The sequence below is a fragment of the Canis lupus genome, chromosome 18 (assembly GCF_048164855.1).
Source record: "Canis lupus baileyi chromosome 18, mCanLup2.hap1, whole genome shotgun sequence".
NCBI lineage: Eukaryota > Metazoa > Chordata > Mammalia > Carnivora > Canidae > Canis > Canis lupus.
Genome location: NC_132855.1, coordinates 21356424 through 21380946, shown reverse-complemented (window position 1 = coordinate 21380946; position 24523 = coordinate 21356424). Strand labels below are relative to the sequence as shown.

General features: G+C 39.4%; 1 long non-coding RNA gene across 1 annotated transcript; it reads left to right on the top strand.

Annotated features, from left to right (window-relative positions):
• The first annotated feature begins 15415 nt into the window (after positions 1-15415).
• On the top strand, positions 15416-23052 carry LOC140609473 (uncharacterized). Its single transcript, XR_012011298.1, has 3 exons — positions 15416-15533; positions 15730-15817; positions 22714-23052. It is a non-coding gene; the product is annotated as an uncharacterized lncRNA (long non-coding RNA).
• The last annotated feature ends 1471 nt before the right edge of the window (positions 23053-24523 follow it).

Sequence of the window (24523 nt, the reverse complement as noted above, 5' to 3'; positions counted from 1 at the left end):
CCTTACAAGTTTGAGATACCTTGAAGCTCTCAAAAACATACCCATACTCAGCAGATTTTTAGAAAATGCTCTTAATAAAACACTGTTCTAACACCCTTCTCTTCTAACACCCGTGACAACATATTGGATATGAATAAGAGATCTCATCCAATGACTGTCTCATTCTGAGCAGGATCATTGCTGCAGGTCTGGTCCCAGCCGCATCGCAATGGGAGGCCTGATTCTTTCTTCTTACACCATTAATTAATGGTTGCTTGGGGAATTGAGGGAGGTGCTTCAATGTGTTAATGGCTTAGAAAAATACATCTGAGGTACACAGACCATTTGGAATACCCAGTTAAGAATGATTTGCCATCTATAGGAAAGCTTAAAGAAGGCTTTCACAAATATGGGCATTCAGCTAAACCAATAGTTAGCCCCACATTCTTAATGGCATAATCACCAGCATAACCAATTCAGCATAATGGCCTGTTAATACTGAAACAATTACTTTGGATAATAAAATAACACTTTTAATTTACCTGACACCAAATTCAACCTATGTGGATCATCTGATGGTGAGGTTAGGGGAAAGGGAGTCTGTTGAGTTCTAAATACATTATAAAGCGATAACACTTAATGTACGTAATGTATTTCAGGTCTGAGATGCTTTAAATGGCTAAGTGGAAAAATAAAACAATTAGAATATACTATTGCTTTGGAATTTGCCAAATACTTCATGATTTATATACTGATTTCCACAAGTTTCTTAGGAGGAAATGGTTAAACCTTGAAGTTGATGCACTTTGATTAAATTTGTTCATTTTAAACATCTGCTGTGGGAAGTGCTATGAAAGATACAATCAATACATTTTTGTTGAGTAAGAAATAATACTGTGTTCTAGGAAGAAAATGTAAACTAAATTCATTGTTCACTATCTTTATTTCTATTTTTCAGACATTATAAACTGTTTTTATTGTGTTTTATTGAATTGAATTGTTTAAATAGTTTTAAAAGTTTTATTTATTTAAGTAATCTCTACTCTCAATGTGGGGCTTTAACTTAGAACTCTGAGATCAAAAGTCCACTCTTCCAAAAGTCCATTCAATTAGGAGCCAGCCAGGTGCTCCTAATTGAATCATTTATATTTTCATCCAGTGTTTTTAAATTCTTTTGGGCAGTAGATGAGTTTTAAATCCTAAATAATTAAAAAGCCTCCCTATATATACCTCCTAAGTGAGTGACCAAGGCTGCCATCTATATTTTGGTCTCATAGTTTGTTGGTGTAGTCAAGGACTCTTGCTTTTTCATTTGGAAGGAGAAGAGCTGGGATCAAACCTAGGAGCCACACACCATATACATTAGAGATTCCAGTCAGCCTCTTCAGTTGCCTGATTTCAAAGTAATATTCCTAAGGCATAGCTGATTGAAATGTGACAATTAGTCCCTTTTTGCTAACTGTCTCTCGTGAAAAGGCAAATGCTCCTTGGAAAATATTATGAGTTATTAGTCATTTATACGTTAGTGATAATGAATTTATAATAGTTTTCTTAAAGTAAGTTAAGGATATATTAATTAATAAGTATGGTGAGGAAAAAAATTATCATCTTCCAAATTATAATTAAAAGCCAAATAGTTTATAGAGTCCTTTTTTTAAAAAAAAAAAGATTTATTTATTTGAGAGAGAGAGAACACACAAGCATGTAGGGGAGAGGGGCAGAGGAAGAGAGAATCCCAAGCAGACTCTGTGCCATGTATAGCGCCTGATATGGGGTTTGATCCCACAATCCTGAGATCATGACCTGAGATGAAACCAAGAGTCAGATGTTTACTGATTGTACCACCCAGTCACCACTAGAGTCCTTTATTGATAGCAGATTTTGATATGTTAGAGATGGAATTATACTGGGTATATTTTACTCTTGTTTTCTATTTAATGTTGTATCTGTTCCTCCAATGACCATGTACTATTCCAATGAATGGCTTCACCAGAATTATTGTTTTATTCTTCTACTGGTAGACAATTGCATCTTATTGGTTTATAATATGAAAGATGCTCTTATGTCTGTGAACTATCTTTTTATAAATGTCTTTGTTTCCTTTCTTTTTTTCCTCCTTTTCATTTGGATTTTTTAACGTTGGGCTTCCCTTCTCTGAGATACACCTGTACATACAAACACTAATCATTGTTAAGTGGGCCTCTTGCCTTTTCAGGATTATGGGACTGCAGGTAAAGTGTCCTATATCACTGCTGTTCCAAGAGTGGTCTGTGGACCAGTGCATGTCTATGAGCTGTTTGCTACAGGTTTACAATGAGAAAAGTACATAAATTGAGAGGAAGTGTTTAGATCTTAACATTTCATAGGGATTTGAGATTGCTACACCATCCAAGAAGCAGTCAGAGGATTATCTTACAGGATATTGAGCAGGTTGGGTTCTGAGTCTGGTGTGGTGGGAATCTATAGGCATATTAGAACTCTGTGTCAGTCCATGACAGATTGCACAAAACAAGCAAACAAACCACTTCTTCACTTTGCATAGGCTGAGAAGCACTGTCCTAAATCAGAGTGGAGAATGCAAGCACACAGGGTCTCAAAATCTCCATAAACCCTCACAGCAGGAAAGATAGGACAATAGTCAAAAGACAGACTTGATTCACATCCCAGATCTGCCTCCTGTTTAGCAATTACTAAAATTACTAAAATGTTCTGTGCTTTGGTTTCCTCATCTGTAAAAATGAAAGGATTAATTTTGTAATACGATTCTACAGAGAAAGGACTTTGCACATTGCCTGGCATGTATTAAATGCTCAATAAATGGAAGCTACCATCATTATGTCACTAAACAGCACCCCAAGCAGAAGTTTGGGAAGGGTTCCTTTATGCATTATTATTGCAAAACATACAGCTCTCACGTGAACTCCTGCTTTTTGTATGCCTGTGATCCAGGAACTGTTTGTGGTCCACATCCCCTGAAGGGCAGCCTGGCTTGGAGCTGACAGACCAGGAAATCTCAGACCCTTCAAAACACTCATCTCCCCTCCTTCCTACACTGTCACCAACTCATCAAAATCTCTGAGTGCTTATCTCACAATTGCCAGATGTCCATCTGTTTGGGGTTGTCCTGAATTTTACTGCCTTGTCCTGTTTACAATTCCCACAGGGCACACAATGGCCCTGTGTTGGTGTGAGACCACATAGGAGATGTGTATCCATGCCAGCACACCAGGATCTGGTGGGTCTGTAATCCTGCTCCTACTGTTAACCCACTCACTACCCTGCAGGCTTCATATAGCACCAGAGCCAAACGAGTGTCAGGGCTGATGTTGAAGATTGGGATTTTTATTCTGACTCTGCCACTTATGATCTCTGAGCCCCAGTGTCTTCCTCTGCAAAATGGGGCCATAATACTAACCCCAGCGACTAAACAAGATAGCCTTTGAAAAGTGTTCTGCTGTATATTAAGTGCAACTTTCCTCCCGTCCTTCCAGGGTTAGATGCCTTCTCTTTTCCCGCTTTGTGCTGTGCTAAGTGTATGATGCCTCACACAAAGGGAATTTCCCACTAGAACATATGTTTATAAAGGCAGGGATTTATCTATTTTATTTATTGGTCTATCCCCAAGTTTTAGAACAGCGCTTGGGGCTAGTGGATGTTCAATTAGTACACGTTGAACAAATTAATTAAAGTGAATTATATAATCATGTTTTCTGCTGTCTCCTTTCAGAGAGTTTAAGCTCTGAGCAACAGAAAACCCTGACTCAACTTGCTAAATCAGTGACGACATCTATTATTTCATACAACTAGAAGTTTGAAAGTAGAGAGGTTCGGTGGTTGGTTAATTTGATAGCTCCCTAACATCATGCCTGGCCAGCTCCTTCTCATCTTTCTGTTCTGTCATTTTCAGGCTAGCTGATGTCATAGTCATAAATGGCTGCTACCATTCCAGGCACCATATCTGGACGCATTAACATCCAATAGAAATGGAGAGAGCCTCTCTCTTCCTTGTATATCCTTTCATATAGAAGCCCAGAACCCCTTCAGTTGGCATTTGCTCCCTTACACACCTACACCAATCACTGGCTTGGATCAGTTAGTATTAATCCTGAGTTACGTGTGGGAGCGGTAGATATCTAAACAGATTCTGTCCTTTGCCAAAAAGGAAGAACAGAGGGCAGCCAACTGTGTTGGATATACTTAAGTCTTTGGAGGCTTAGGAAAAAAAAAGAACGATTAAGCAAAAAATTAATTAAACAAGTGCACAAATAAGTGTTTATGTTATATGCAAATTAAGGGTTGCAATAATAAGTGGAGAATTGCATGTTGAGAGAGGAACGTACCCTACCTAGCTTCCTGATTTAAGTACAGATATGGTTAGAGTTACCAACTGGCTATGTCAAAGGAGGTGCTTAAATGCAAGATGAAGCAGAGTAAGATATATTTTACAGTGTTGCAGTGTCTCACGGATAAGGTTAGAGATTGGGACCCACTGTTCTTGCTGCAGTATAATTTCACTAATGCATCCTCAATTAATTCAAAGCACACACTACTTCACTTGGCCAGTCTAGTATTTACTCTGGTATTTTCAAGGGAGAAATGGTTTGCAAAGGAAATGAATAGTCCAAGTAGGAGTATAGGAATGTGTTGAATTATTTTTAATATTCTGGCATGTGAAGCCTCATAGGCAAATAATATTTATTGGTTTATTGAAGCAGGTCCCTGGAACCTATACCTGACACACTTAATGATTTGTGGTTGAAGGCACTATATGCATTTGGAATTAACACAGCAGTACCTTCTATAATACCTTGCATACCTTGTAATGCAAATTCTCTTAACTTGGCCATTGCCCTCCTTGCAGTTAGGTTGGATTTGTGTTTTTCGTGTGTCTTCAAAGCTTAGATACTTAGTGGTAATCAGACTATAAGAAGCCAGCTCTTGCTTCTGGTGCTGCTATTGTGAAAGTTGCTTAGGGTCAGCTATAGGTGCACATTTTGTGGAAGGTGTTTAGGGCACAGAAGCCAAGTGTAAAAGACTGGGCAGCCAGACCACCTGTATACAATGCTGTTTGGCTGTTTGTTATCTGTGTGATGGAGGTGAGTTATATTATCTCTCCATTTCTTGGTTTTCCCATCTGTAAAATGGAAATAGTAGTACCTATCTTATAGTGTTGTGGTGATGAATATGTAAATTAGTATATATAAAGTTCTTACAGCAGTGCTTGGTTTACAGAGAGTATTATAAAAATGTTTGCTATTATCATATATTGACTATATGAATTCAATATGAATAGATCAAATCATATCTATTGTGACTTAAAAGACAGTGTTTGACCAATTACAAGTCACTTTCTTTCTGGGTCCCTTGAAATGTAACATTTTCCTCAGTGCCTGGGCAAATTTTGTTCAGCATGTCTCAGGGCAGTCATATTATACCTGGGTGACATTGGATGCAATAGATTTTAATAAAATTAACTACTCAATTACCTCTCAAGCAGTTTGCAATGATTTTAATTCCAATAATAGTGATGGCATTCTCACTTTTGCCTCCCACTGAATTAAACACAGTAAACATTGAATATACACTTCCAGCATTAAACTAAGATAAAAATTAGTTTTTATGCTTGAACCTAGTTGACTTACTTTTGTCATCTGTTTAGAAATTATCATTACTTTTCCAGAAAGCCAGAAAAAAATTCATTGAATAAACCAATTTTAAAGTAAAATTCTACATGAATTATCCTGCTGGGGTTAGGATATGTCTGAATTTGCCAACAAATTGAGTCATCCTCTGTTTGTCTTCATGGATCTAGGACTTTAGTACTCTGCTACGGCTGTTGATCTAACATGGGCATGTAAGTCACACGTTATTCTCCAGATAGTTTTGAGTGGCCTGAAGCTTATAGGTTTTGGAGAGATGCTTTGTATCCTATATTCAAGCTGAGAGTAAAGGGAAAGCAATTGACTTCTTGTCGGTTTCTGAAATTCTTTCTACCTATCCATACAGCAAAGCATTACCTCATCTTGGGTTCCAGCATAGTTTGCAAGAGGAAATCAGTCACACACAGAACACCATAAATGGTGGAAGTTTCTGAGAAAAGCCAGGAGCTTAGGGCCTTAGGAAGATACTGACATGGAGGTTCATCTCTAGCTCCACATGCCTCTCTGGATGTCTACAAATCAATCTTTTCATTGACCCTTTCAGGGTGAATTTGAAAGCAGAATCTCCTCAAAGTTCTGCCTCCAAGTTCTGGTGACTCCAAATTGTGATTCAACATTCCTATCTATTGTAGACCTTTCATGCTTTTTTATGGTACTTATCACAAAATTAGTTGTCCTTTGTGTTTCTTTTCCCGAATGTTTGCTGGAATGAGTCAGAGCTTTCTTGTAATATGTGAACAGCCCAGAGGAAAGTGCCATTATTTTAAGAGCTAGGCAGGGATTCCTTTCAGGGAGGAGACTGTCTACCACCTTAATGGAAGCATTTGGCTAAGAAGATAAGGCCTCCAGAGATAGCCTGAACGGTCTGGAGCTACAGAAGGGGGGAGAACATTGCTCTGTGAGAGAAGTTTATGGGTATTGTGATGGGGGAGAGCAGAGGAGAAAGAAGAGGGGAGAGAGACTAAGAGACAAAGCAAGATGGTGGCACGTGATGGACCTGATGACAGACTTTTAAGGGCATAAAAAGTCTGCTCCACACAAATACTGTTACAGAAATCAAGTAAAAGGGGTTACCTTCAAATTCTCAGTTGGCATGGGGCAGTCATAGAAGTGAGCGACAGTGAGATCAAGAATCCGGCCCAGAGAAATCACTGGAGAGAGAAGTGACTAGGAAACTCTAAGTTCTCCAGAATTCTCAGAAATCTGGGGGAGAACATCTGACTTCTCTCAGGATGTGGGGTGAATACTTGAGCCAGTTTATTTATTTAAATCTCAAAGGAGGGAGTGACCTCAGCTGAAAGCCATGATCCATCTATACCAGGGACAAAAGTGGTTTTAGTTAAAGAATTTTTGCAATGCTGCTGTAGAGATGCATGAAACCTTAGAATAAATTGTATGACTTATGTATCTCATAAAAAGAAAAGCATATCACTAGCATTTTAAAAAGTTATTTTAAAGGATTTCCTTATTCTAATGGATAGAGATTGTCTTTGGATAATATAAATATTCCAAATATTTAATGAAGTTATCTGAGGCCATGTAGACATTAATTAGAGTTTTGTGATTAGAATTATAGTTATAGAAGCTTCCTACTGTAAAATAGAGGGCAATATTTCAATATTTCAGGTTTACTGTGCTGTTAGAACACAGTACCTGATGCGTTTTCATATACCATGGCTTTAATAATTCTTTCTAAATAACCACTTTGATAGATATTTAATAGTTTTTTAATTAATGTTGGAGTAAAACTCATTTATATTTGTGCTCCTTCCAGTCCTTCTTCTCTCCAGGTAAACAGTCTGTCTGCTTCCTGCACAGAGTCACCCAAACCAATGATGACACAGAATCCAATCAGAAAAGCAGCATAAAGATGAAAGGTCTTACCAATGAGAAGTGAACTTGCTAAAGTATACCTTTCAATGAATTTGGACAAAACTGAAAAATGTTGTTGATATCAGATCCTTAGGCTGATTACTGAAGTGTTCGATTTTTCAGTATGTCAATTCATCACTGTCTACCTGGTTATATTTAACACTTTCTCCCGTTTCCAGCGTGTCTGCTGAGATAGGCAATTGCTGTCACATGATATCTACCTCTCAGGAAGGTCAGCAGACCACTTGGGGGGCCGTGGTTTCTGCCCCTCAGCTGCCTCAATTCTTTCTCAGGTGGTGCTGACAGCAGATGGAGCCTCAATGTCTTGCAGGATCTAAAATATTAATAAGATTAGGGCTTTTATCCCTCAAACAGTTTAGCCTTTCCTTTTAGAGGCTCTGCAAAAATGTCTAATCTGCTAATTTATAACACTGGCTCTCCAGGAAGACCCGCCACCACTTAGACATACCAAAAGACCACTTTGTACCAGGGTCCTTCCTTTTCGTTTTGTGCTAGTGCTGGTTCACATTTTAAATCACTCTCATTTTTCAGAGACACTTGGATGAGTTTAATTCCATTTTGAGATGAGAGGTCTTGGGGTGCGTTTTAATAAATAGTTGATGGGAATGCTAGCCTTGGGGGTCATTCTTATTTACAAAATTAGGGATGGTGTCTCTGAGGCAGGCTTAACTTTCTGGAAGAAGCAGTGTTTGGAAATGGCAGTACTCTCATGTGCCGGGTTTGTTCTACTTTCCAGAACGTGGTGATCCATGGTTTTATTTTTAGAAGCACTGATTAGATTGCAGAGCACTGCTGTGTGGTACCAATTAAAATAACCATTGTCTATTCAACAGTTTTTGTGTGTCTGTGTGTAGAAAGCAAAATTCACTTTTCTGCATAAATCCTGCAAAAAATACATATATCATATGGTGTGCAATTTAGATCTTTTTAAAAGACAGTAATAGCATTAGTTTAGCTAGTCCATTCTAGTTGGGCAATGAGCATAAATTTTGTTAATTAAGAATTTTAGGCTCTGTAAATTTATAGTACAATTACAATTTACTTCATATGGAAGAGGGTCTTTACCCCATGCCACCATTAGCAAAACATCCACTTTTATTATTTGCTGATCATTTCAAAGGCAGATGAATTTTAGAGAAAGTCACCGTTTCTTCTTTTGCATTGAAATATCTCATTAAATATCAATTGTTGGTCAGCAGAATGCAACCATGAAGACTTTTTACTTAAATCAATCTCTCTTCTCTTCTCTTCTTTCCTTTCCTTTTCTTTTCTCCTCTCTTCTTTTCTTTCTTTTCTTTCTAAGAAAAAGCCAATTCATCAGGTAGGAGAGGATTGCCTTTTGCAGTCTCAGGTCCTGCCAGAGACAAATGACTGTAAAAATTCAAAATCAATCATTAACAGATTAGCTGTTGGTCCAAAGTAAATAGCAATCAGCTTATTAGGCATCAGGCAGAGTGAGATAAAGGGGAAGAAGTATTGAAAATGAGGATGTTGTCTGGGGCTCTGCTTGTGGGCGACACACAAGGAAGCTGCTTCTTTGTGACTCTAATTACAAATAGAAAACAAGGTAGTTGGCTGAATAAGTTGAGTTCCTGGTTGTGTTAAACAGAGTCCTGTGGTGTTCTGTTCTATGTCATGGCTTTATTCACCTTGATTAGCATGGAAGTTGGCTGTGCTCCCTGGTTGTTCTCCTCTTTGCCTTCTGAGCAAGATCTGTCAATTGCTGTTCAGTCGACTCTGCAAAGCAGCCCAGAAATTGTGGCTGAGACTCCTTAGTTTCAGGAACTGGACCTCCTTACCCCTTTGCACACTTAATTCAAATCTCATTATTGGTTGGGTTGAGGTTGGGAGGCAAAGGGATGATTCATTAGCTGCTTCCCTTCTGGCTTCAGGTGGTTGAGCTACCTACCATTTGGCAAATGCCAGGGTAATAATGTTGCAAGTAAGATCCACCAATGGATGCTAGAATCATAGGTGAAGGTTTGAGGAGAAACAGGATATTTGTATAGTCTTAAAGTACCATTCTCAAGATTTTATTAATCCCAATGGAAAAAAAAAGTAACTTTACAATGGTGAAACCCAGAAGATATTCCCTTCACCAAGTGCTCAAGTAATGAATTCCTTCCACTCCCCTACCCTCATGATGCACTGAGAGGGAGCCAACATTGTTTTGATGATATTCTTACTAAAAATGCATAACCTCAATGAGAAAACATCAGACAAATCCATTCTGAAAAGTAACTGACCAGCAATCTTAAAAAGTGTGATTCACTTTTAAATAATTCACTTCAAAAGACTAATGAGTTATCATGGATTTGAGGGGACTAAGGAGACAAAACACTGTGGGATTCTGGATTGGATTCTAGAAGAGAAAAAGGACATTGATAGAAAAACTGATGAAATCCAAATAAATGTTAGCACTGGGTGAAGGAAATATGGGACCTAGCTGTACTACTTTTGCAACTTTTTTTAAGTCTCAAGTTATTTCAAAATAAAAAATAAAAAGGGGATCCCTGGGTGGCGCAGCGGTTTGGCGCCTGCCTTTGGCCCAGGGCGCGATCCTGGAGACCTGGGATCGAATCCCACGTCGGGCTCCGGGTGCATGGAGCCTGCTTCTCCCTCTGCCTGTGTCTCTGCCTCTCTCTCTCTCTGACTATCATAAATAAATAAAAAATTAAAAAAAAATAAAAAAATAAAAAAATAAAAAAGAAAAAGAAAAAAAAAGAAATGATGCACTGAATGAAAAAAGAATGGTGTGAATTACAGGGGCATCTGGGGGGCTCAGTTGGTTAAATGTTTGACTCTTGATTTCAACTCAGATCATGATCTCAGGGTCCTGAGATGGAGCCCAGCGTCTGGCTCCACACTCAGCAGGGAGTCTGCTTGAGATTCTCTCTCCTTCTCTCTCTCTACCCCTCCTCCCCACTTTCTCTCTCTCTCCTAAATAAATAAATAAATAAAATCTTAAAAAAAAAAAAAAAAAAAAAGAATGGTCTGAGTTCCAAAAGCTGCCACTGTAAAACCCAGCTTTAGCCTGGACAGGTTTTAGGTTTTGTTCACCTTTGTACCTTATTGTAGTCAAAGCTGGAGGTAAACCACTGCTTTCAATGGGAAAAAAAAACAAAACAAAAGTCTGCATGGGCCCTTCTTCATAGTTCTTTGTTGTGAATAACGCAATAGGGTTATTGTTTATTGAAAGGTGCATTCACTACGGTTGTCAAAGACAGTCTGTTTGTGGAATGTCATATTCTGAGATTTGTGTGATTTGGATTTCCAGTTTGTGTGAATTATATTATGCTGTCTAGTCTCAAGGATCTGCAGACTGGATGCAGTTGGCTCTGCTTCATCCTGTGGGTCTGGATCTGCTCCGACTTGGACCAAGGGGTTAATTGGGACATAGTTTTCTCAGAGTGGTGGCAGAAACACAAGAGGGCAAGTCTCACCACACAAGGACATTTTAAGCTTTAGTTTGTGTCCCATCTAATGCTTCTTGGTCAAAACCATTCACTTGGCCATGCCTAAAGTCAAGGAGTGGGGAGCTACACTCTGCATGGAGGTTGTGGCAGGAGGGGATAAAGTACATATTTTTGGTAATATAGCTAATCAACCATAATATTTATGGCCTTTGCTGCCTCCACCACATGGCTACTTGTGGCCTGCTCCACAGAACCTTCTTCCTTTGCTTAAGTGCAGATATGGAAAGACTGACCTGCCCCATGGATAGGATCAGTTTCCATGGGTGCTATGACTGCTTGGTGGTTTCTCAGAAGTGAAAATGCTTCTTCCATTACAGTACAGTAAGAGTGGGGTCCCAGAGCATTACAGCCTGAGTGCTGTGGTGTTAAAGGAATGTCTTGCGGTCCTCCTCTCAGTTCCTACAGAGGTACGTGGACACCATCAGGTCAATTGGGCCAGGTGGCTCCAGGTACCAGGCTCCGCTGGTTATCCAGGATCACCACTGGCCCTCCTCATGGACTGGCTTGCCCTACCAGACCCCAGCCTACACAGTAAGTTCTTTTCTGCCATCTGTCCACCCTTCCCTTCAATCTGGCTTCCAATGCCCTCGCTTCTCAGTTATAAATAGAAATAAGGTTTATTGATTTGTTTGTTTGGGTTTCTCCAGGAGGCTCCTTGCCTCCCCCAGATCAGTGGGTGCAAATACTCATTTGTCAGGAGACTTAGTCCTCTGTCTCAGAATTCTAGTGTCCTGAACCAGAAAGACCATCTTATTTGTCTTCTACCCATTGCAGTGAGTTACGCGTGACCCCACGTAACTTAAATGATCAAAAGGCATTTGTTCAAAGGAGCTAACCTTCTGAACCTTTCATAATCTGACTCAACCTTATTTCCTTTGATTCTCCAATGTTTTCTATCCACTCAATCTGGCTACTTTTCTCATTGCTCCAAGGTCACAGTGCCTAACCACTGTCTAGACTTCTCAGTCTAGACCCTACCTCTCCCTTCTTGCCTGCAAATCCTGCCTGCCCTTCAGGGCTCACACAGAACTCACATTTCCCCCTGCTGTTCCTGTCTTAGGTGAGTTCTCCATTGTTCTATGCTCTGAAACACATGAATTTCAACTACAGCTTGACCTTTAATAATTCTTTTGTTTTGTTTTTGTAATTGCATGCAAAATATAACAACATAAATTATCTTCAGCAACTAATTAGATTATAATGTCTTTGTGGGCAGAGCCCCCCGATACTGCTTCTGTATCCTCCCTGGCCAGGAAGATGATTTTAAGCACACAATAGGATTTCAAGAAATTCACCACCAGTTTCAAAATTTAAACCACGAAATAAGCCCTTTACTCTCTCCTACATTAACAGACAAAAGCTAAGAAGGAAAGCAGATTAAAAAAGATCAGAAAGAATAACCTCAATGTGGATATTAAATATTTTAAAAGAAATAGTAACTTTCAATTAGAAAGAAAAGTGGTCCTTTGAAGACAAAAAGGGCATTATTCACAAAGAAAAAGTTATTCTGGCTTTATTTTTGTCAGATGATGAATCAATACTAACTATTCCAAACTCTTATCTAAATACAGTAATAGGCTCTGTTTCCCCAGTATTTTATTAGCTGAGTGAGGGCAGACATCATTCATTGCCCTCCACTTAATAGGAAGATAAGGAACCGAGGGTCACAGCACATATATGCTTTGCCCAGCATCTTGGCTTCTAAAGGATGCAACCAGGCCTAAGTTGTCTCCCGACTTCAGGGCCAGGGTTCTTCCCACCACCCTTGTTGCAAATCTCTGTTCCTTGAGGATAAGTCCTTTCTTTCACCCTCCTGGGGTAACTCTGTAGCTTTTTTTTTTTTAAGATTTTATTTATTTATTCATGAGAGACACACAGAGAGGCAGAGACATAGGTAGAGGGAGAAGCAGGCTCCCTGCTGGAAGCCTGATGTGGGACTTGATCCCAGGACCCTGGGATTATGGCCTGAGCTGAAGGCAGACTCTCAACCACTGAGCCACCCAGGTGCCCCAACTCCATAGGTTTTGTAAAAGATCTATCATTCTGAAGATGAATTGAGCTATCAGGTAAACATTTTAGGAAAGGAAAGGAGCTTAGTTGGAATACGAGAGGATTCTGGTGTGGGTAGCTACCTGGCATTGACTGACAACGTAATGACTTCCCATAACATGGAGCAGCAATCACGAGGTGAGAGTAATGGACAGAGGCTCTTAAGTAGTTTCAGGTATGGATAAAATGAGCACTCTTCATTAATGAAGGCAGGTGCAGGTGCTGGAGTTTGCATGTCGCTGGTGGGTGGGATGGTATTAGGGTGCTAAGTGTTTGGCTCAGTCTAACATTCAAGTCCTCTGTTGCATCTATGATCTGCATTTCTGGTGCTTTCTTCCCCCAATTCCCTTTACTTAGCTTACCACTCAGCTCAGCTAGGACACCCAGGGTTCTCTGAACACAGTCCCCCTTCTTCCCCTGTCTCCCCAAGTTTGCACACCTACAATCACTTTCTGCTCTAAGATCCAGCTCAAAGGCAGCTCTTCTTGGAAGTTGCCCTCTTTCCCTAGCAGGAAGTGGGCTCCCCTGTTTCTCAAACCCTAAACCTGCTCTTTCACTTCTCTGATGGCCCATTGTCATGCAGTGTCTTTATTATAGTGTTTGTTCCTCTCTCCTTTGTGAGTGCAAAATCTTTAAAGAAGGCTTATCAGACCCAGCATAGTGCCTGGCACATGGCAATCCTCAGTGTAAACACTGCTTGGGAAAATGACTGAGTGAGCAAAGAACCAAATGTTTTACTTATCTAGCCTGCTAAATATTTTATTGCAAAATTTTCATATTATCATTGGAATCACTATTCTTTTAGAATATGAAAAAAAATCATTTTACCCCAGACATGTGCTCTTCCTTCTTTCCCAAAACTGTTTTATTAAGAACATCATATGGAAGAGGGAAAGTAACCAAATTGAGGGATAACTACTAAGCACCTGAAAATGCCCTGCTATTATATCTTAAGGCTCATTTGGGTAGAAGCAGGATTTTTAAAACACTAGGGGTTGCACTTGTTTCTCATGGATATTTACATTTACTTAAACAACTGCACCAAATACAGAAGTGACTTAGAGTTGGAGATTCTGTTTCTTCCCTTTTGAAAGACTTTCCCCCATGTAGTGAGTCTGCCTGTCTATCTATCTATCTATCTATCTATCATCTATCTATCATCTTCTACAGTGTGCCGACATTAGAACAGATTTGTCCAGTAGAACTTTCTAAGATGATGGAAATGTTCTATGTCTGCACTGTCCAGTAGGGCACCACTAGCCATGTGTGGCCACTGAGCACTTGAAATGTGCCCGTGTGATTCAGGAACTGAATTTCAAATTTTATTTGAATTATTTAAAATTAATCCGTATAACTGTAAGTAGCCACACGTGGTTAGTGGCTACTATATTGGACAAGTCAGATTTAGGGCCTCATGGCCTTTCTTACCTCTGGTGTCAGAGAGAAGGGATCCACTTCTACTCCCACTGTGTGGGGCAGCCTGGGGAAAACTCAGGTTTCGAAGGCCTTTTGTCTCCACTCCAGAAGGGTTTCTCTAGCATCTTCAGAGCAGTGAAAGAGAGCAAGAAGAAGAGCCAGGATTTTATGTGTTTATGAGTTAGGTTACTTTTGTCCAGCTTTTTATTTATTTAAAGGCCACATGCCACATAGCATTACTAAGTTGGTATCATAACAGTTCTGTCTATGTTGTTTTCAAAGTTATTGTTCATAGCTTCTTTAATTCTCCCTGAAGACTATGAATCTGCAGAGAATAAGTATGATTAAGTAGAGTAAGCTGAGATTTCCCTGTAAATTACCGGTGTCCAAATGAGATGTCTTCTACCACCCTGTCCTTATCTCCTACTGCTCACACACACAGTTTTATTAGGAGAGACTTTTTTTGGTGATGAGTTGCTACCATTTTGTTTTATGGGGTGGAGAATGTTATTTTCATACTGTAACTGGTACCATGTCTGCCTGAACTTTTTTGATGTTTGGAAGCAAAACAACCACTTACTCCTTGCCTAAAAATTCTTATCAGTGAGGCCCACACAATTGAGCAAGGTGTTTACATGAAGAAATCAACCCACAAAATAAAAACTCTATGAAAGGTGAGGCTGGGAGAAAAGACATACTTTTTTTTTTTTTTTTTTTTTTTGAGGAGGGGCCACCTGGAAGCCTCTCTTAGAAACTTTATTCTCATGAAGAAAGATGGGAATTAGAATGAAAATAAACATCTTTTGTTTAGAGCAGCCGGTTTAAATGTGTGCTGTTTCCAGACCCCTTAGCAGAAAGCCAGCCATTTCCATGGCAGCACAGTGACATCATTTCATAGCTCTTCTACGTGGGAATAACAATCAACAGCCCTTCTGCCCTCACCTTCAGATGCCACCCCTCATCCCGGCCTCAACTTGCCATCAGCAGGGGCACCATTGACGGCCCCTGTAACATCCAGGGGGACTGCATTGCAGCGATCGTTTGTTTTTGGGGAGGGGTGGTAATTACCAGCACATGATTATTTTATTTTGTCTGAATTATTTACGATGGAAGGAAGCAGTTTGGAGGGGAGGGGATGCTAAGGAGTGTGTTCAACTCCACTCGCTTGCATTGATTCTAGCCAGAGCGAGAAGAGCAAACCTATTAAGAAGAAAAATCACTTCCTTTCCTTTTTCTCTTTCCTCTCCCACCCCTAGGTCTTGGAAATAAATAAATAATGCAAAGAGAAGCCCTGGTGGCTGCAGGGAGGGGCCAGCGGCTGGGGACTGGTCCCCATTACTGCAGGTGAGTGCCTGGAGCTCTCCGTGGTTCTGTTCTCTCTCCTCCTCCCATCTGGCCTGATGGTGGATAATGAGCACCACGTATGGATTTAAATCCCATTTAGAGGATATTCCCTTATGGAATTTGTGATCAGGAAAGTTGGGTTTTAACCCCAGATGTGCCATTCCCTTGTTGTTTTTACATTTAAGAGTTAGAGCTTCTGACTTCCAAAAGAACTTGTGGATGGTATATAGAGGCAAACAGTGCATGAAGACCCCTTTGGGGATAAAACAGAATGGAAGCTGCGGGAAGAGACAATGACTGTAACAGTTGGCCAATAGGAGCGCAGTGCTTTTGTGCTTCCATTCCTCCTTTGCAAAATAGGAAAAGCAAACCCACCTCCTGCCCTGTGAAGCGCGAGGTACAGAAATCTCTGTGAGAAGAGGTGTCAGATCATTTTGGCAAGATAATGAATTTTTCTATTAAGAAAACAAACAAATATGTAAATAGAGGCCGAGTGCCCCTCTGACCTGACTCTATTGCATACCTGCAGAACAGCCCCTGGCACACTCAAGAGGGGGAGCTGGGGCCTTCTCAGTATGTGTTGGCATGAATGTGTGGGTGAGCCACCTGAGAGACAAGGGGAGGGACCCTAACTAAGCGAGATAGTGGCTATATTAATTTTTTCTTCATTGAAGAACTTTTGAACAGAAGGTTAAAATACTTACAAATTCATAATAGGTATGCATTGGAAGACTTTGTGATAAAATGAATGTCTCTGCATCTACCCACCCAAATTAAGAAATATAGTACATTATTATCACCATTGAGACTCTAATAATGCCCTTCTTACTCCCAGAGGTAACCCCTATCCTGATTTTATGCATGTTATGCTCCAGATATGCCTCTATTTATATGTTGATGATGTGATTTTTTCTATTATGGCTTCATTTTCAAGTCCTCATTATTTAAACTCCTCTCATGCTCCTGCTTTTTAAAAACAAATTTTCCATGTTTGAACCATATGTAAATGGAATCATACTGTTATATTCTTCTATGAATTGCTTTTCTTCACTCAATATTATATTTGTGAGATTTGTCTAAGTTGATACATGTAACATACTTTATTCATACTCACTACTGTTTGTTATTCCGTTGTGTGAATACTCTGAGACTTATTTATCCATCCTTTTCTTGATGACCATCTGGATGTCTCCATTTTTTTGTTATTACAAGCCATATTTCCATGAATATTCTAATCCAATCTAGTCTCTTGGTCTAAAAATTTCTCCATTATATATGCCCGAGAGTAGTGTTGCTAGCTCATAGGGAATGAGCAGCTTCAACTTTATTAGATCATGCCAAGATCTGAGTGGTTGTCCAAGTTGCACTCCCAATAGCGCTTTTTAAGAAGAAACTCAAGGATGTGAATCAACCATGGGCTGATTCAGCTGTTCTCAAATATCTGTGTTAAGAGGAAAGAGAGCCAGCATGGCTAAGAAGAATCCTCAGATAATGATGATAGTGACATGACGTTGGCCAGGCACTGTCTTCGACACTTCACACATGGGGACTCATTTCATTTTTATAATTACTTTAAGAAGTTTGTACTATTATCCTCACCTGCAGGCAAGAAAATCTGAGCCCTGAAAGGTTAATTAATTTCACTGGTAAATGTAGGATCTGGAATTTGAACTGTTGCTCTGAACCCCATGCCTCATTTTAGCCATTAACCTATGAGTTCACTCTAGATGAGCCAGTAATAAGGGCAGCTTCACGACTGATGAGTGATTGGCTACTTTGCCATTCAGGATGGAGCTTACCTTTCCAGTCATACTACTTATCACACACTGCCTTTTGCAGTTCTCCTCGCTGAGAGCTTTGACTGTATTTCGACTTCATCAGAATTTGATTGTTAAGAAACAAAGAAAACCATTCTTTCTTGGGCAGCATGGAATTTGGATGACCTCTTTGGCTAATGTCAGAGAAAATGTCAGAAGGAATTCTTAAACCCAACACCCCAAATCCTAACTTAGCATAGCCTACCTGAAGTTGATGCTATGGTTATCGACACTTGGCTAGACAAGAAGAGAAATAATTGCTGCCACTGGCCCATCCTAGGTACTGTAGTTTGCATGACAAAGTGCAGGGGGAGGATATTGACTATTTCAAAGGCTGCTCAAAATTGCTAAAATATGACATAATAATGCTGTCACAAGGCACATAGGCATTGCTATTTTTTGTCATGAAAACATCAGCAGAAATGAAGAACCATACATAAATTCATACCTTAAGATCAATAAAGCTGTATTTTTTTGGTCCAAATTATTCAGATTATTCTTTTGCATGATATTTTCAGTCCTCAATTCTCCACTTCCCTTTGTCTGTACACAGACATTTGAACAGGACAGAAAAGTGATGTTGCTGAAATTTAATACCTGGAATCCTTCTCTATGATCTGTCTTTAAAAGTAAACATTATTTCACATATGATTAACAGCAATGTTCTCAAGACAATGATTTCTATTTTTGTTTGTTTGTTTAAAATAGGGATGTTTATATGAAAACCCAGTACAAGGACTAAACTATTAAGCTCCTCCTAAGTCAAAGTAGGCATATTTCATGTTGAAATATGTCATTTTAATGTTGAAAGAAAAGAAAGTTTTTAAAGATTTGGCCTATAGAGTAAATTTCAAAATGGGAAACAACACTGGTCCTGTAACTGATATTTATCTTCTCCTGGTGAGTTCAATTCCCTGTAGCAGCATAGAGAGGAAAAGAAAATATTGGAACTTAGAGTAATAAAGTGAATACAGCAGGCTCTGCATGTGTGAATGACACTTCCTTCACAAAATGAGAGTAACTGGAAGGCCTAAGACATATTCCCCTTTTCTGAAAATATCCCAGATGGTTTGACTTTTACCAATGTATTTACTGTCTTGAATCTCACCAGTGGGAGAATCACTGGGCTTTGGGACAGGCCCCTTTAGGAAGTCAAATGTCTTGGAGACTGTTAAGAAACAATGGGCTATTCATTTGTGACTATGAATTGGATCAATCGGATGGTTTTCCTTTTGGCAACCAATTGGGAGGGGTCTACAATGTGGAGTTCAAAGTTCTGAAACTAGGGGCTGAAGTAATTAGGAGGACGTACATGAAGGATGAGTGAGCACCAAGGTGAGGGGTTTAGGGAAGCCATGATGATGCTGAGTCCACAGGGAGAAATGGGAACAATGTTAAGAGGATAAAGGAAGTGAGCTGGGAAGACAAATTTGGCTTACTTTAAAAAATGTGACTATAGGGGTGCCTGGATGGTTCAATTGGTTAATCATCTGACTTGATTTTGGCTCAGGTCATGATCTCAGGGATCTGATCTCCACGTGGAGTCTGCTTGAGATTCTCTCTGCCTGCCCCTGTCCATACTCTCTCTCCTCTCTCAATATAAATAAATAAAATCTAAAAAAAAAAAAAAAGAAAAATAAAAAATGTGACTGCATCATAGAACTGTCTGATTCTAGGCCACTGATGTTATTCTTTTTAGCATTAAATCAGTTTTGGTGAGCTAATATGATAAACTATGATTTACAATTTTATTTTTACGGAAAAATGCATTCAGAAGCTAATAGATTGAATGATTAGCTCTAATTCTTCACTCCCTTACTTTAGGCTCATGTAGGAGGAGTGTATTTTACTATCCCTTGACTTTGGGCTCATCCATAGAACTTGATTTTGGCCAACCGCATGTGGGCAAAGTGTGCCAGTACTGACTCTAGGGCTTTAGAGGCTTTGTCTTTTTCTGCTTGCCTTCTTGTGCCTTATGCACTTCTCCTCTCTCTATGGGATGATCTTTCATGGATAGCTGCTACCCATTTAGCTGAGTTGCAACTTGAAGGAAAGCCATGGAACCTGAACATCAGCTTAAATTTGTTGATGTGTAGCTTACTTGAAGATATGTGAGAATAAATGCTAGTTGGTTTTTAAGTCACCGAGTTTTGGGATGGTTTGTTACACAGAATCTTTGTGGCAATAGCTAACTGATACATAGAGTTCTAAAGAACTCTCTTATAAGTGAATTATTGGAATATGAATTTTCCTGTGTTGCAACAAGATCATTATCCTCTTTTTAAAGAGAATTTTAAAAATTCAGTTCTAGGTCAGTGATAGGACAAGTACACAATTTGTTACCTGATAAGACAAAGATTAACAAAGACTATGTCTTGCACTTTAGCTTAGCACTACTAGCTATTGCATATAGGGATGGTTTTCAGACAACTCTATCAAGTACTGGTGCCTCCAGGGAGTTCTCATAAAGGCTGTCTTGTAGTGGAATTTCCCTCTCTCCCTCCTTCACCTAGCTTCAACCGTATCAGAGCTACTTTTATTTGTTTTGCATAGTGGGCTTCTTTGTAAGGTTTTGTCCAATTAAAAAGCTGAGATAAGTTTGAACACCTTCAGTGAACTCCTTGCTTTTCTTGGAACTCACACTTTCCCACACTTGTACATCTCTTCCTTCTGCCCAGATTGATCTCTTAGCTTCTCTATAGAAAGCTCCTATTCATTCTTCAATACTCATGATCTCAAAATATGTCTTTGATATTTATTCCTTCAGAAGATGGAGCCTCATTGCCATGCCCTTAAGTGTGGGCTGACCTGAGTAACTTTGAAAAAAGTGGGATATGTAGGAAGTGACAGTGTGGGATGTCTAAGATTAGGACCTCTCTCTCTCTGTCTCCGTCTCAGTCTCTTAGTTCACTCATTCTTGGGAAATCCAGCTGCCATTTTATGAGAACACTCAAGCAACCTGACAGAGAGGTCCAGTAAGATTAACTGAGGCCTCTTGCCAACAGCCATGTGAGTGATCTTGATTGCAACCTAATGAGAAACCTTAACTCTCCAATTCTTGACTCACTGAAATTGTGAGGGAAAAAAAAGTTAGCTTTAAGCTGCCCTGTTTGGGGTAATTTATTATGCAGCAATATAGGTATCCCCTGCTTTCTGAAAGTTTATGTCACTTCACTTTTATGAAAGGCTATTAGTACACTGATGGCTTTCTTCATAAAAGTGAAAATCTTCAGATTTCTTTAGGTTAGTGAAAAAAGGCACTAATTTTGGTTAGCAAAAACCGGTACTTACGTGGGTCTTTTATAAAAGCTGCTCTTCTGAAATTCCTAAGTATTAATATTTTTCTTCTTTTTCATAACTTTTAATATATACCTGATTTGCATAGTTTATCCCATTGCATTATCTATTTATATATCTGTCTTCCCCATTAAACTATGAGATACTTTGTTCTCAGATGCCTGGCATGGTTCTTGACATTTTATATATTAGATAAAAGATTTTAAAAAATAGCCTCAGCCCAAATCTGAAAAAAAATCACTCAGAGAATAAGACAAAGGATAAAAAAGAGTTATCTCTATCTCCACCACAGTAATTCTCAGTTCAGACCAGAGACGATAAAAAAGCAGAAAACCTTCAAATGAAGTCAATACTATATATATATTTTTATAGCTTGTGAGCATATAAAACAGTTCTCTTGTTTTGGCATATGATAGACATTCCTGCTCAGATGGTGTGTCTGAAATCATGGGGTCTGTAAAAGACTAGGATTGGTGTTTTGGGTTTATAGGTGAACAAGTTGGAAATCTATCACCATCCAAAACAAGCTCTGGATTTATGGCTTTGATCAAGTGTAAATAGAAGGTAGTATATAATTTACTAAGCTATAGAGGATGTTTGACGTTTTTTAGAAGCCGGAGCTACAAAGTCAAATCAAAATGGTGAAGCTGGTATCTGGTTAATTCCATGTGGACCCAGTAATTTGGAATGAGTTTTTGGCTATGCCAGACTATACAGGGCCTGAAAAATTGGGTATTTAAAATTGAGATTTGATGATGATGATTTGTGTTTCTATTTCAGTGGTCATCTAGATATTAGTAGAAAAATACTCTGGAACATCTGGAGGTCAATCGAATAACCTAGAACTGCCATGTAATATCAGGTCTCAAGTTCATGACTCAAGATGGCTCAAATGGCCCCTCAGGTGACAGGGTTTAGCTTCTAATGCAATGTTTTTCAGACTGAGGTCTGTGGGCTTATAATTTTAAGGATCCACAAGTTCTTACATTTAGAAAACTGTGATAGAGACAATAAATGCTTCCTCGGAGGAGGTATTATTGATTTTTCATCTGGGTAGTCAAGGGAAGGTTTTATGAGGGAGCTGGCGTCCGAACTGGCCCTCAAGGACAGGCCCTGCATGCTTTCTCTTAACAAATGACATCAAGTGTCCATTTAAACTATCTGCTTGAGAAAATGCCCCACTTCCAGGGGCCATTCATTACTTCCTGGTTTTCCTTGAGAGCTTCAATGTGTTAGTTATATTTAATTATGGTATGGCCCAGAGAGAAGATGGAGTAGAAACAGTGTGTGGATGGAGCCATGGAGGAAAGGAGAGGGTGGGGCTTGCAGAGGGGAAAGAAAACAGTTCAGGTTGGCTGGAGTGCAGGGCAGATACAGGGTACAGTAGACCAAAGGTGCAAAGTCTATTGTGAAGGCCAAGGCTCAAGAGTGTATATTTATTTTTTCTGTATTTAGGCAAAGGAGGAGGTGTGTGTGTGTGTGTGTGTGTGTGTGTGTGTGTGTGTCTCAGGATTGGTCATTTTATGCCGATGGGGATGGGTCTGACAACATTACAACTAACATAAATTGATGGTCCTATTGTTGAATAACCGTGTCAGTATCATTTTGTTTTAGAACTGTTGCTCATCAGTAAAACTGTTGGGCATGTGGGGACTTTTCAATGTACATGTCACTTTTGATCCTTGGAGAAGACACGGGAGACACACCCTTGCTGACAAAGTAGACCTGGGCAGTTGTGTCTAAACTGCATCATCCTGCTCACTTTTACCCCCACCCGGACAGGTTAAATCCAACTCAGCAGCTGATTGTGGACGAACTGATCCATTGCCTGAGCTGAGCTAATCAGATTCTGTCTTATGGGGATTTGAAATTCAGGCACTGAGAAACTCAGTGGGTAAGATGAAGATGGTGCTGGAACTGAAAGTTTGTTCCAAGTGAGACCATGTGGAAAGCAGAGGAAGCTTACCGAGAGACCAAAGTGAAGAAAGAAGAAGAGCATGGCCAAGATGAAACCCACAGAGAGACAATAACCCGGGCTTCGTTCCAGTTTCAGTTCCAGTTATGACTTGGCCTATATCTCATTTGTTTCCTGTCTGTACTTTCCATTCTTTTTAGGATTGCCTGTTGCATCTTTACAATAAAATTCTCTATGTGTAAACTAATTTGAGTGGGTTACTCTCTCTTGCATACACACATAACCCTTCTAAAATAATGTTGAATTTTCAAATGGAGCCATTCATTTCCTAGAGACCATCAGGCTGCAGTGAGTATCATCAGTTTCCCAGTGCAGGTGCTAGCTAAATCCTCTTTCACCATGAAGACATGAATTGCTTCAGTTTATTAGTGAGGACTCTGGGAGACAAGTTGGCAAGTGCAACTTGACACTGCTGGATGGGACTCCATCTCGAGGCGCCCAGGGTTGACCAAAGACCTCAGCAGTCACAAAGAAGATCTACACCAACCATAAGCCATGGATATTTGACAAAATCTGTAACAAGTGACCACAGTAACTATTTATATATGTATATGTATTTATATATATGTATTTATATATATATTTATTTATTTTACTCTTAATTTGCCATTCTTCTTTGTGAGTCACAAAATCTCACAGCTGAAGAGAAGTCATTGCCATTCTTTCAGACGTCTGATGAAATCTGAAGATCTCTTTATACTAACTGCAGGATTTAATCAGCAGTGGGTAATGTGAATGTGTGTACCATAATGAATTTTAGGTATTGCAACCTGCAGAGGTTGTCAGTGACTGAATTCCTGGGGTATGCGACTTGTAATTGAAAATCTTTACATTTTAGTTCCACCTGTCATTTTTCTAATTCTATTCAAAGAATGTCTATTACAGTAATACTTTTTTCTCTATCAAAAGTTATGCTTTAGTAGAAATATATATCATTAGAAATTATTAATTCCAACTTGTTGGTAATTTGGAAATCCTGATGTTTTTTAGGTTCATTGAAACTGAAGAAAAAACTTTCATCTTGATAAATAATAAATTTGGTAAATATGAGGTAGCACTGAGAAATATTGTCTTAAAGTCGATTTCCTTTAAGATGCTGGGAAACTTCTCCAGGCATACATGCAGCAGGCAATATCAGAGGACTACACCAAGAGGGTTAGACACCCAGGGGATCCTCTTGGCACTTCTTTCTTCAAGAAGTGTTGCTCTTCTGCTACTCATCTGTCCATTTGTGGGAATTCTCTTCTTCAAACACAGAGGCTAATGGCAGCATAATGAAGTTTTGCGTATCCTCGCTTTTGCTAGATTTCTTTGAGCAGGGAAATTTTACAGGGAACAACCAAACCACACCACAAAATGATATTGATATTATGGGATTGCATCAATAGCATTGGCTGTTTCATTTCCATTCACTTATCAGACATATTTACTTCTCAGATATTTCCTTAACCGGAATTGACTGTACTATAATTGCCTATTTCTTTGGTCCATTGGCTGTTAACCTTGAAGTGACTGGGGTAGAGCTGGCGAGGCCTTCCCTGTCAGGCCTGACCTCTCACTATGCTGGAGAGAACGCTACCATGACAACGGCGACAGATGTCAGCTAAGCAATGTGCA